The 13,050-nt window shown below is 35.9% G+C and overlaps 1 non-coding gene across 1 annotated transcript; it reads left to right on the forward strand.

The window, feature by feature from the left end:
• Positions 1 to 104, forward strand: LOC130938175 (small nucleolar RNA R71). Its single transcript, XR_009069350.1, has one exon. It is a non-coding gene; the product is annotated as a small nucleolar RNA R71 (small nucleolar RNA).
• The last annotated feature ends 12,946 nt before the right edge of the window (positions 105 to 13,050 follow it).

The raw sequence follows: 13,050 nt of genomic DNA on the forward strand, positions 1-13,050 counted from the left end.
ATGTCAGATGGACATTTTCTGATCAATTGTTTGTATCTTTCCCAAGCTTCATAGAGGGATTCTCCATCCTTTTGTCTGAAGGTTTGGACTTCCACTCTAAGCTTACTCAATTTTTGAGGTGGAAAGAACTTTGCCAAGAAGGCATTGACTAGCTTTTCCCATGAGTCTAGGCTTTCTTTAGGTTGTGAGTCCAACCATGTCCTAGCTCTGTCTCTTACAGCAAAAGGGAATAGCATAAGTTTGTAGACCTCAGGGTCAACCCCATTTGTCTTGACAGTGTCACAGATTTGCAAGAATGTAGCTAAAAACTGATGGGGATCTTCCAATGGAAGTCCATGGAACTTGCAATTCTGTTGCATTAGAGAAACTAATTGAGGCTTAAGCTCAAAGTTGTTTGCTCCAATGGCAGGGATAGAGATGCTTCTCCCACAGAAGTCGGGAGTAGGTGCAGTAAAGTCACCCAGCACCTTCCTTGCATTGTTGGCATTGTTGTTGTTTTCGGCTGCCATGGGTTCTTCTTCTTTGAAGATTTCTGTTAGGTCCTCTGCAGAGAGTTGTGCCTTAGCTCTTCTTAGCTTTCGCTTCAAGGTCCTTTCAGGTTCAGGGTCAGCTTCAACAAGAATGCTTTTGTCTTTGTTCCTACTCATATGAAAGAGAAGAGAACAAGAAAATGTGGAATCCTCTATGTCACAATATAGAGATTCCTTGAGGTGTCAGAGAAAAAGAAAAGTAGAAGACAGAAGTAGAAAATTTGAACTTATCAAGGAAGAAGGAGTTCGAATTTTTCATTAAGGAATAGTGTTAGTCCATAAATAGAAGGATGTTAGAAGAAAGGAAGTAATTTTCGAAAATTAAGTAAAAGAATTTGAAAACATTTTGAAAAACACTAATTGATTTCTGAAAATAAAAGTGGGAAAGAAATCAAGTGATTTTTTTGCAAAAGATTTTGAAATTAGAAATCAAAAAGATTTGATTGAAAACTATTTTGAAAAAGATGAGGTTAAGAAGATATGATTGGTTTTAAAAATATGTGATTGAAAAGATATGATTTGAAAACAATTTTGAAAAGATTTGATTTTAAAAATTAATGACTTGCCTAACGAGAAAAGATATGATTCAAACATTAAACCTTTCTCAACAGAAAAGGCAACATACTTGAAATGTTGAATCAAATCATTAATTGATAGCAAGTATCTTTTAAAAAGGAAAGAAATTGATTTTGAAAACATTTGATTGAAAAGATATGATTTGAAAAAGATTTGATTTTGAAAAATTTTGAAAACTTGAAAAAAATTGATTTGAAAACAAAATCCTCTCCCTTGTGCCATCCTGGCGTTAAACGCCCAGAATGGTGCACATTCTGGCGTTTAACGCCCAAAACTATACCCTTTTGGGCGTTAAACGCCCAACTAGGTACCCTGGCTGGCGTTTAAACGCCAGTCTGTCCTTTTTCACTGGGCGTTTTGAACGCCCAGCTTTTTCTGTGCAATTCCTCTGCTGTATGTTCTGAATCTTCAATTCTCTGTATTATTGACTTGAGAAGACTCAAATTAAAAATATTTTTGAATTTTTAATAATCAAAATGCAACTAAAATCAAATAACAATGCATGCAAGACACCAAACTTAGCAGTTTGTATACTACTGACACTAATGAGAATGCATATGAGACACACAAAACACTCAAGTCAAGAGAATTTAAAGATTAGAGTAAGAAATCATCAATAACATCTTGAAGATCCTTAAGACACATGAATGAATGCATGCAATTGACACCAAACTTAAAATGAGACACTAGACTCAAACAAGAAATTTTTGGATTTTATGATTTTGTAATTTTTTTGTGTTTTTTTTTTCGAAAATTATATGGAAAAGAAAAACAAAGGTATCAAAATTCTTAATGAGAATTCCAGGAATCATGCAATGTTAGTCTAAAGCTTCAGTCTAAAGGAATTAGACATGGCTAGCCAAGCTTCAGCAAGACATTGCATTCAAGAGCTAAATTGATGAAGATCAATCAGCTTTGGTGATGATAAGAACATCACCTTGAAACACTAGAATTCATTCTTAAGAACTCTGAAGAAAATACCTAATCTAAGCAACAAGATGAACCGTCAGTTGTCCATACACAAAACAATCCCCGGCAACGGCGCCAAAAACTTGGTGTGCGAAATTGTGATCACTACTTTTCACAACTCAAATAATCCCTAGTAATGGCCCCAAGAACTTGGTGCTCAATACCATGGCATAAACACAACTTTGCACAACTAACCAGCAAGTGCACTGGGTCGTCCAAGTAATAAACCTTACGCGAGTAAGGGTCGATCCCACGGAGATTGTTGGTATGAAGCAAGCTATGGTCACCTTGTAAATCTTAGTCAGGCAGACTCAAATGGATATAGTGATATACGAATAAAGCATAAAGATAAAGATAGAGGTACTTATGTAATTCATTGGTAGGAACTTCAGATAAGCGTATGAAGATGCCTTCCCTTCCGTCTCTCTGCTTTCCTACTGTCTTCATCCAATCCTTCTTACTCCTTTCCATGGCAAGCTTATGTAGGGTTTCACCGTTGTCAGTGGCTACCTCCCATCCTCTCAGTGAAAACGTTCCTATGCTCTGTCACAGCATAGGCTAATCAGCTGTCGGTTCTCGGTCAGGCCGGAATAGAATCCACTGATTCTTTTGCGTCTGTCACTAACGCCCCGCCTGCTAGGAGTTTGAAGCACGTCACAGTCATTCAATCATTGAATCCTACTCATAATACCACAGACAAGGTTTAGACCTTCCGGATTCTCTTGAATGCCGCCATCTGTTCTCGCCTATACCACGAAGACTCTGATCTCACGGAATGGCTGGCTCGTTTGTCAGGCGAGCACTCGGTTGTCAGGCGATCAACCATGCATCGTGTATCAGGAATCCAAGAGATATTCACTAGAGCCTTGGTTGCTTGTAGAACAAAAGTGGTTGTCAGTCACCTTGTTCATAGGTGAGAATGATGATGAGTGTCATGGGTCATCACATTCATCAAATTGAAGAACAAGTGATATCTTGGACAAAGAACAAGCGGAATTGAATAGAAGAACAATAGTAATTGCATTAATACTCGAGGTACAGCAGAGCTCCACACCTTAATCTATGGTGTGTAGAAACTCCACCGTTGAAAATACATAAGAACAAGGTCTAGGCATGGCCGAATGGCCAGCCTCCCAAAGAGGGTTCAATCATCAAAGCATGATCGAAAAGATTCCCAATACAATAGCAAAAGGTCCTACTTATAGAAAACTAGTGGCCTAAGGTTTACAGAGATGGGTAAATGACATAAAAATCCACTTCCGGGCCCACTTGGTGTGTGCTTGGGCTGAGCAATGAAACAATTTCGTGTAGAGACTCTTCTTGGAGTTAAACGCCAGCTTTTATGCCAGTTTGGGCGTTTAACTCCCATTTAGGTGCCAGTTCCGGCGTTTAACGCTGGAATTCCTGAGGGTGACTTTGAACGCCGGTTTGGGCCATCAAATCTTGGGCAAAGTATGGATTATCACATATTGCTGGAAAGCCCAGGATGTCTACTTTCCAACGCCGTTGAGAGCGCGCCAATTGGGCTTCTGTAGCTCCAGAAAATCCACTTCGAGTGCAGGGAGGTCAGAATCCAACAGCATCTGCAGTCCTTTTCAGTCTCTGAATCAGATTTTTGCTCAGGTCCCTCAATTTCAGCCAGAAAATACCTGAAATCACAGAAAAACACACAAACTCATAGTAAAGTCCAGAAAAGTGAATTTTAACTAAAAACTAATAAAAATATACTAAAAACTAACTAGATCATACTAAAAACATACTAAAAACAATGCCAAAAAGCGTACAAATTATCCGCTCATCACTCAGCTGGAGTTATCATAGAAGGAGACATCCTCATTGAGGAGGACAAGCCCATCACTAAGAAAAAGATGGAGCAAACAAGAGAGCCCACTCATGGAACCCAAAAGATGCATGAGGAAGCTCATCACCAAGAAATCCCGGAGATGCCTCAAGGGATGCACTTTCCTCCCAACAACTATTGGGAACAACTCAACACTTCCTTAGAAGATTTGAGTTACAATGTGGATCAATTAAGGGTGGAACATCAAGAGCACTCCATCATTCTTCATGAAATTAGAGAATATCAAAGAGCAATGAGGGAGGAGCAACAAAGGCAAGGAAGGGACATAGAAGAGCTCAAGGATATCATTGGTCCTTCAAGAAGAAGACGCCACTAAGGTGAATTCATTCCTTGTTCTTATTTTTTCTGTTTTTCGTTTTCATCTATGTTTTGTGTCTCTACTTCATGATCATTAGTATGTAGTAACTATGTCTTAAGGCTATAAATAATTCCATAAATCCTTCACCTCTCTTAAATGAAAAATGTTTTTAATTCAAAAGAACAAGAAGTACATAAATTTCGAATTTATCCTTGAATTTAGTTTAATTATATTGATGTGGTGACAATACTTTTTGTTTTCTGAATGAATGCTTGAACAGTGCATATTTTTTATCTTGTTATTTATGAATGTTAAAATTGTTGGCTCTTGAAAGAATGATGAAAAAGAGAAATGTTATTGATTATCTAAAAAATCATAAAATTGATTCTTGAAGCAAGAAAAAGCAGTGAAAAAGCAAAAGGTCACCTTGAAGACCTTCTTCACTTTGTTCCCTGTTAATTGGCTCTCAGACACAAGATCAACAGTTCTTCTCTTCGTAGGATGACCAGGGGATCTCTTGATGGCAGGTGCCACAGGCCTAAGAGCATCTGATGTCTCCCAAAACTCCTCACTATTTACAAGTTGAATTATTATACCATAAGTGGTATGCATGGCATCCATGGTAAACTACTCATGCACAAAATCTTCAGCTTTTAAGTTAAGCTTTTGCATCCTAGAGATTGTAGCAACTGTATGTTTACATGGCATGCCTGCAACAAAATGCCTTAATAGAAATCTCAACATTAATGTATATAACAGTAACTAAAAATTATTAGTACTAGAGAACAACCCATAAGCTGCCATAGGTTAGAAGTGCAGGTGTTTTTCTTTAGATTCACTCCAAGCTTGCTTTGGCATCTTTGAACCTCAAAGATAACTCTTTTATCATCTCCAGTTCACTCAGCTGTCCATTTAGTATTTTCAAGCTTAATGTATTCACTAACCTTTGTTGTTGCATAGGAGTCAACTTTCCAAGGTAATTACTTAGCCTTTTCTTATGTCCAGCCATTTTTCTCATTATATTACACCTCAAATCTTCACACATAGTCAAAATCGGCTTGCTCCTATACTCCACAATCTTAGCGTTCCAAACCTCACACAAATTGTTAGTGATGTTATCAACCTTCAGATAATGAGAGAATTGACTTTTAGTCCATGCAGATTCATTAAATCTGGAGAGATACTCCCAAGCTGGTTGGTTCACCGATTTCAACTTATCCATATTCGCACGAAACTTTGGAGTTTTTGTACTCCTTGTACATTGCCACACTAGTCCCTTGGATTATTTATCTTTCCATTACTTAACAAAATTTTTTCAGATGTAGAGGACATAGTTTCTATGATGCGTCCATGACATAACTTCTCAAAGAGAAACCTCTAATTCCTTTTATACAATAGACACACAATTATTGATTAATAATTCAGATAGGGTATCAAATAAAACAACACATAAAATAAAATTCAGTAACAACATAAAAATAATTAACAAATATTCTGCTGATCAGAAATAAAATTTTAACCAAATTCAGTGTATGAGCCTAGGTCCTCCTAGAGAAGAGTTAGAAACTACCTCCATGTTTCAGTACATTCACTGTCAGCCACATCATAAACAATTACGAAGAAGTGGTTGTTAGTGTCTTGAGCCACAGCTGAAAAGAGGTGGTCACCAAAGTAACCTTTTAGGTGACAACCATCTATCCCAATTAAAGGACGACATACTGCCTTGAATCTACGCTTGCATGCATCCAATGATATGTATAGCTTGTCAAACACAGGTGGTGATTCAAGTTGGGGGATGACATCTAGTATCGCTATTGACCCTGGATTGCTCTTATGAAGCTCACTCAAGTAATCCCTAACCTTACCAAATTATTCCTTTTTATTTCATATAACATCCTCTCTAGCTGCCTTCAAAGCTCTGCTGATCATTTTAGGGTGGATATGGACATTATAGTCCTCTTTCATGTGCTCTAAAGCCTTCTTAGGTGATAGTTGCAGCTGTGTGACCAACTTCTTCACTAGCTTGCTTGTAACCCATGATCTACTTGCTATGTTACTTGTAAGATTTCTACTACAAGTGTGCTCCTTAACATATATTTTAACTTAAAAACACAGTTCCTAGCTGTTCCAGGAAGTTAGGATTAGCTAAGGACAACCCTCTTCAGTACACTTTGCTCTCACTCTATGTTTTTATTTTTTTATACTCGAACTCTTTTTTTCAAAAACAAACATGTCATTCAATGCTTGCTTGAATTGTGCCATAGTGTCAAATATTTTTCCAACTTCAAAATCCACTTTACCATAACTAGTATCATCATCAAATTCACGAAATTTAGACTTCTTGCCCTCATCATCAGAAGAAATTGGAAAGTTGAATGCTTATGACTCATACTAATATGGATTGCCAATATCAGAATCTACTTCCTCCACAATGAGCTCATCGGCCCCTTCTCTAAGCACTTCATTTGGGCTTTCAACCTCACTAATAGTGTCATTACAATTTGGACCCTTGTCTCTAGCATTATGCCTTTGCCTTGGCCTATTCACAGTCTCATCCCTATCCAAAATTTGCCTTCTTACCCTCCTCACATATCTCTAATTTTTGTTTTCTTCTTGGTTTTAGGAGATAAGCCATCATCATCATTAACTTTTCTTCTTCACAGGTGTCACACTGTTCTTTTTAGGTGTTGCTCGCTTCTTCTTAGGTGTCATTGTCTTCTTCTTTAGTGTGTCCTTCTTACTTTTATTCCTAGGCCTATTCCTTACCAAGTGAGGGAGGCTTATAAGCCTCATTTTTAGCGCTCTCATAGCCATCATCAATGGAGGAATCATTCTACTCTATAGGAATATCTCCTGCTTCATTCACAACTGGCTGGCTCACAGGATGATCAAAATACACATACAACTTATTAGTTTTCAAATTTGCCATCTTGTTATCACACATCTGGTTAATTTTTTTGTCACTTTTCAAAATATGGAGGCCAGACTCTAGGTCAGGAAAATTGGGGTCTTGCCAATACATAGTCTTGTATTCTATATAGCCTAGATCTCTGAGCATCTCTTCTAAATTATTAAAATTAACAAAGTCCATGTCCAACTTGAAAAATTTCTCCACCTTACCATCAAGGTAGCAGAGCACTCTATTGTCGTCTCTTTTAAACCACCCTCCATGGTGAAATACTGGTATAATCTCAACAGACATATGTAATATATAAATTTTATTGAGTAAAGCACAAATAAATTATAATTAATAGACATTAATATACCAAAATAGACAAAAAAAAAAAGCTTTACTTGAGGTAATAATTCATTCTTAGTGAAAGTGACTGTTCTTCACAAATATAAAATAATACATATATCATACTTTATGGTGGTCCATGGGAACAATACTTGCTTCAAATAAACAAATGAAGGACCACAATGATATGGTTTGCAAATGGTTAAATAAACTAACCTCGAAAAATGGAAGTATGGCTCCGTCAACAACACGTCACCGTCTACATTAGCAAATGCCACGTTACTGCGCAGTTACCTCGCCCTTGCTGGCTCTCTTTCGTAGAAATTTCTAGCAGGAAATATGATAGTCTCTAGGATTTATGGTAATTCTATGTGTGAGATGAGGGAAAAGAGTGAAAGTGTGTGATATGTTAGGGAGAGAATGATAAGTGTCTCTTAAAATCTGGTTTTATGGTGCATCAAAACGGAAATATTTTTTATGATTATGCAGGAACCTAATTATCTCATCCAATCGTTTGAATCCACGTTAGAGAGTTACCGTTACATTTAGGATTTTTCGGTTACATTTCATTGAAGAACTATTACAAGGTTCTTTTGGTCACACAGAGTGAATGGATAAGGATCGCGTTGTTATTTTATAATAGTGAGGTAGCACTAGGTCCTTTTCGTAAATGGTTAGAGACTGGTGTAGGGTTTTACTAAAAAATTATGACTAATTCTATCTTCATTACTATGAGCTATTGCTAATCGAATAGAGTTGTGTCGAATAGAGATAAACTCCATATCATCCCAAGTTACAACATGTTTAGCAAATGATTAAGGAAGAAGTGTCTTGCATCAAAAGTCTTACTATCAGCAATGGCAATGGCAAATGCAAGAGGCACAATATTATGGTTATCTTGTGAAACTACTATTAATAGAGTTTCTTTGTATTTTTTATATAGGTGTGTGTCGCCTCCCTATACGAGTAGTTTACAACTCCTAAATGCACTAATTCAAGGGTAAAAGCTCAAAAAGACTCGTGTTAGAATCTAGACATCTCCAACTCATCTTTCTTAGTAGGTTGGTACAGTTTTAAACTCAACATCTATTGATGACTCTTTTTTTATCATTGCTTCAAACCATGAGGGCAAAACTTCATAAGAAGCTCCCCAACCACTAAAAATTTTTTTTACTGTCTTTTGCTTAGCCATCCATGTTTTGCAGTAATTTATTGTATAATTAAAATTTGATTACACTTCAGCAATACAAAATTTTACCTTTAGAAATGGATTAACTTCAACCAATGACTTTATCACTTCTACAATTGTATTTGAATCCAGTTTGGCACAATCTTGAGAAATGTAGTCTTGGTGCAAGTGTGGCTACTGTTGTGCTGCCTTATCACCCAACAATACTTTTTTTTTAAATAATACTAACTCTGATAAGTCAATCATAACTTGTTTTGTATTATATACATTTGGTGTATAATGTGGTTGACTCAGATTCAAACAACCAATAATATACTCCCCTACAAATGTTATAATCTCTAATTACCGCAATAACATCTTCTCCATAACTAAACTCTATTCTAATGATGAACTCACTATCTGCAACAAAAGGAGATCCTACACCATTAACAGCATAAAATAACTCTGACTATTATTATATGAATCAATAACAATAAAAACAATGATAATAATACTAAAAGGTCTACTTACCTACATTGACATATACATTAAATTAAGATCCAAAGCATGCATAAAAGATAGTTCCTTAGATGGATGTCGGCTTGCCAATGCATTTGCCACATTGGCCTCAATGTTAAGCACAGATTATAGCCTGTCCAGTCAATGTTAGGCACATGTAACTCAACCCCAGCCAACTTTTCAAACTCAACATATACTTAATAACCAATACTTGTGATTGGGTTTGAGGGTAGATCGAAAACATCCCTTGCATACTTGCTTCATGAGACACACGCTTATTTGAAATTGAACGAAACTACTGATGAGCGGATATTTTATACGCTTTTTGGGAGTAATTTCATGTAGATTTTAGTATGTTTTAATTAGTTTTTAGTAAATTATTATTATTTTTTAGGAAAAAATCATATTTCTAGACTTTACTATGAGTTTGTGTGTTTTTCTGTGATTTCAGGTATTTTCTGGCTGAAATTAAGGGAGCTGAGCAAAAATCTGAGTTAGGCTGAAAAACGACTGCTGATGCTATTGGATCCTGACCTTCCTGCACTCGGAATAAATTTTTTGGAGCTACAAAAGTCCAATTGACGCACTCTTAATTGGGTTGGAAAGTAGACATCCAGGGCTTTCCAGCAATATATAATAGTCCATACTTTGCACAAAGATAGACGACGTAAACTGGCGTTCAACGCCAGTTCCATGTTGCAGTCTAGCGTCCAGCGCCAGAAATAAGTTACAAGTTGGAGTTCAACGCCCAAAACACGTTACAACCTGGCGTTCAACTCTAGAAACAGCCCAAGCACGTGAGAGGCTTAAGTCTCAGCCCCCAGCACAAACCAAGTGGGCCCCAGAAGTGGATTTATGCACCAATTATCTTAGTTTACTCATATTCTGTAAACCTAGGTTACTAGTTTACTATTTAAACAACTTTTAGAGATTTATTTTGTATCTCATGACATTTTCAGATCTGAACTACATACTCTTTGACGGCATGAGTCTCTAAACTCCAATGTTGGGGGTGAGGAGCTCTGCAGCGTCTCGATGAATTAATGCAATTACTTATATTTTTCCATTCACATATGCGTGTTCCTATCTAAGATATTCATTCGCGCTTAATTATGGAGAAGGTGATGATCCGTGACACTCATCACCTTCCTCAACCCATGAACGTGTGTCTGATAACCACCTCCGTTCTACATCAGATTGAATGAATATCTCTTAGATTCCTTAATCAGAATTTTTGTGGTATAAGCCGGATTGATGGCGGCATTCATGAGAATCCAGAAAGTCTAACCTTGTCTGTGGTATTCCGAAAAGAATTCCGGGATTGAATCACTGTGACGAGCTTCAAACTTCTGAAGGCTGGGCGTTAGTGACAGATGCAAAAGAATCATTGGATTCTATTCCAACCTGATTGAGAACCGACAGATGATTAGCCGTGCTGTGACAGAGCATCTGGACCATTTTCACTGAGAGGATGGGAAATAGCCATTGACAACGGTGACACCCTACATAGAGCTTGCCATGGAAGGAACTTTGCAATTATGTTATTGAGTTGAATATTATATTGCAGGGATTCAGAGGACAAAGCATCTCCAAAACCCCAACATATTCTCCATTACTGCACTACAAGTAATTATTTCACGCTCTTTTATTTCTCTAATAATTCAAACTGATAATTTTAATTGAAATCCCGACTAAGAATAATAAAATAAACATAGCTTGCTTCAAACCAATAATCTCCGTGGGATCGATCCTTACTCACGTAAGGTATTACTTGGACGACCCAGTGCACTTGCTGGTTAGTTGTGCGGATTGCAAAAGTGTGATTGCAATTTCGTGCACCAAGTTTTTGGCGCCGTTGCCGGGGATTGTTCGAGTTTGAACAACTAAAGGTTTATTTTATTTCTTAGATTAGGAAGATTTTGGCAATTGGGTCAGAGTCTTTTATTTTCTTTTCAAAAATATTATTTTTCTTTTTCAATTTTAATTTTTTTTTCGTGAGTTTAGTGTCTTGTTCTAAGTTTGGTGTCAATTACATATTTTATATTTTTCTTTAAAACTTTCGTATTTATGTTCTTTGTTCTTCCTTGATCTTCAAGTTGTTCTTGTTTATTTTTCTTATTTGATCTTCAGTTTTTGTTGTTCTGTGTGTTTTCGTGTTTTTCTTGTACTTTTTCAAAACATTAATTTTCAAAAATTTTTATTTTTATCCATAAATATAATACATCTTTAAAAACAATATTGAATTTATAGCTCAGTTGGCTAGAGCGTTGGTCTATGTTCTTGGCAATTGGGCATCTTCTTTTTAAAATCTTTTTTCAAAAATAATTTTTCTTGATTTAATCTTGTGCCAAACTTTAAGTTTGGTGTTTTCTTGTTGATCTTTCTTTAATTTTCGAAAATTTATCTTGGTTTTCTAAAAATTTTAAGTTTAGTGTTCTTTCTTTTGTTCTTGGTGTTCTTGTGAATCTTCAAGGTGTTCTTGAGTCTTTCTTGTGTTTTGATCTTAAAATTTTTAAGTTTGGTGTTCCTTGGTGTTTTCCCTCCAAAATTTTTGAAAATAAGGAGCATTAGATCTAAAAATTTTAAGTCTTGTGTCTTTTGTGTGTTTCTCTCTTTCATCATAAAATTCAAAATTCAAAAAATTATCTTTTCTAACTAATTTTAAACTACATTTTCGAAATTTTTATATAAAAATTCAGATTTCAATTTCAAAATTTTTCAATTCTTAACTTTTTAAGTTTTAAAAAAAAGGGTATTTTTAATATATATTTTATTATCTTTTTCAAAAATATCCTAACCACTTTCTCTTTTTCCTCAAATTTTTCGAAAATCTTCATAAACTTTTTTAAATTTTTATAAATTTTAATTTTTAATTTTCTATCTTTATTTATTTTATTTTTTATTTCGGTTTTTGTTTTATTTTATTATTTTGAAAATTATTCTTATAATAAAATAAACAATATCAACATCCATACCATCTCCCTTGCTCCATCATGGAACTAAGTGGAAATGAACAGTCCAGGAGGACTCTGGGGTCATATGCTAACCCCACTACTGCTTCATATGGGAGTAGTATCTGTATACCCTCCATTGGAGTTAGTAGCTTTGAGTTGAATCCTCAGCTCATTATCATGGTGCAGCAAAGCTGCCAGTATTCCGATCTTCCACATGAAGAACCTATAGAGTTTTTGGCACAATTTTTACAAATTACTGACACAATACATGATAAAGAAGTAGATCAGGATGTCTACAAATTATTACTGTTTCTATTTGCTGTAAAAGATCAAGCTAAGAGGTGGTTAAATAACCAACCTAAGAACAGCATAAGGACATGGAAACAGCTGTCAGAAAAATTCCTGAATCACTATTTTCCTCCAAAACGGATGACACGGCTAAGGCTGAGCATCCAAGGCTTCAAACAAGGAGATCATGAATCTCTTTATGATGCTTGGGAGAGATACAGAGAGATGCTGAGAAAATGCCCCTCTGAAATGTTTTCAGAGTGGGTGCAATTAGACATCTTCTACTATGGGCTTACAGAAAAAGCTCAGATTTCTCTAGATCACTCAGCTGGTGGATCTAAACATATGAGAAAAACAATTGAAGAAGCTCAAGAGCTTATTGATACAGTTGCCAGAAATCAGCATCTGTACCTAAGCAGTGAATCTTCCATGAAAGAATAAGCTAAAACAGTAACTGCTGAACTCAGTCCTGTAGATCAGGCTAATGAATTCAATCAGCAGCTGTATTTTCTAACTCAGCAGCTAGCCAAATTCAAGGAAATACTACAAGAAATAAGAATGGCTAACAGGAATATGGAAGTACAGTTAAAACAAACAAAAAAGTAACTGTCAAAACAAATAACAGAAAAATACCAAGCAGTTCAATTAA

This window comes from Arachis stenosperma, chromosome 6 (genome assembly GCF_014773155.1).
Source record: "Arachis stenosperma cultivar V10309 chromosome 6, arast.V10309.gnm1.PFL2, whole genome shotgun sequence".
Classification (NCBI taxonomy): domain Eukaryota; kingdom Viridiplantae; phylum Streptophyta; class Magnoliopsida; order Fabales; family Fabaceae; genus Arachis; species Arachis stenosperma.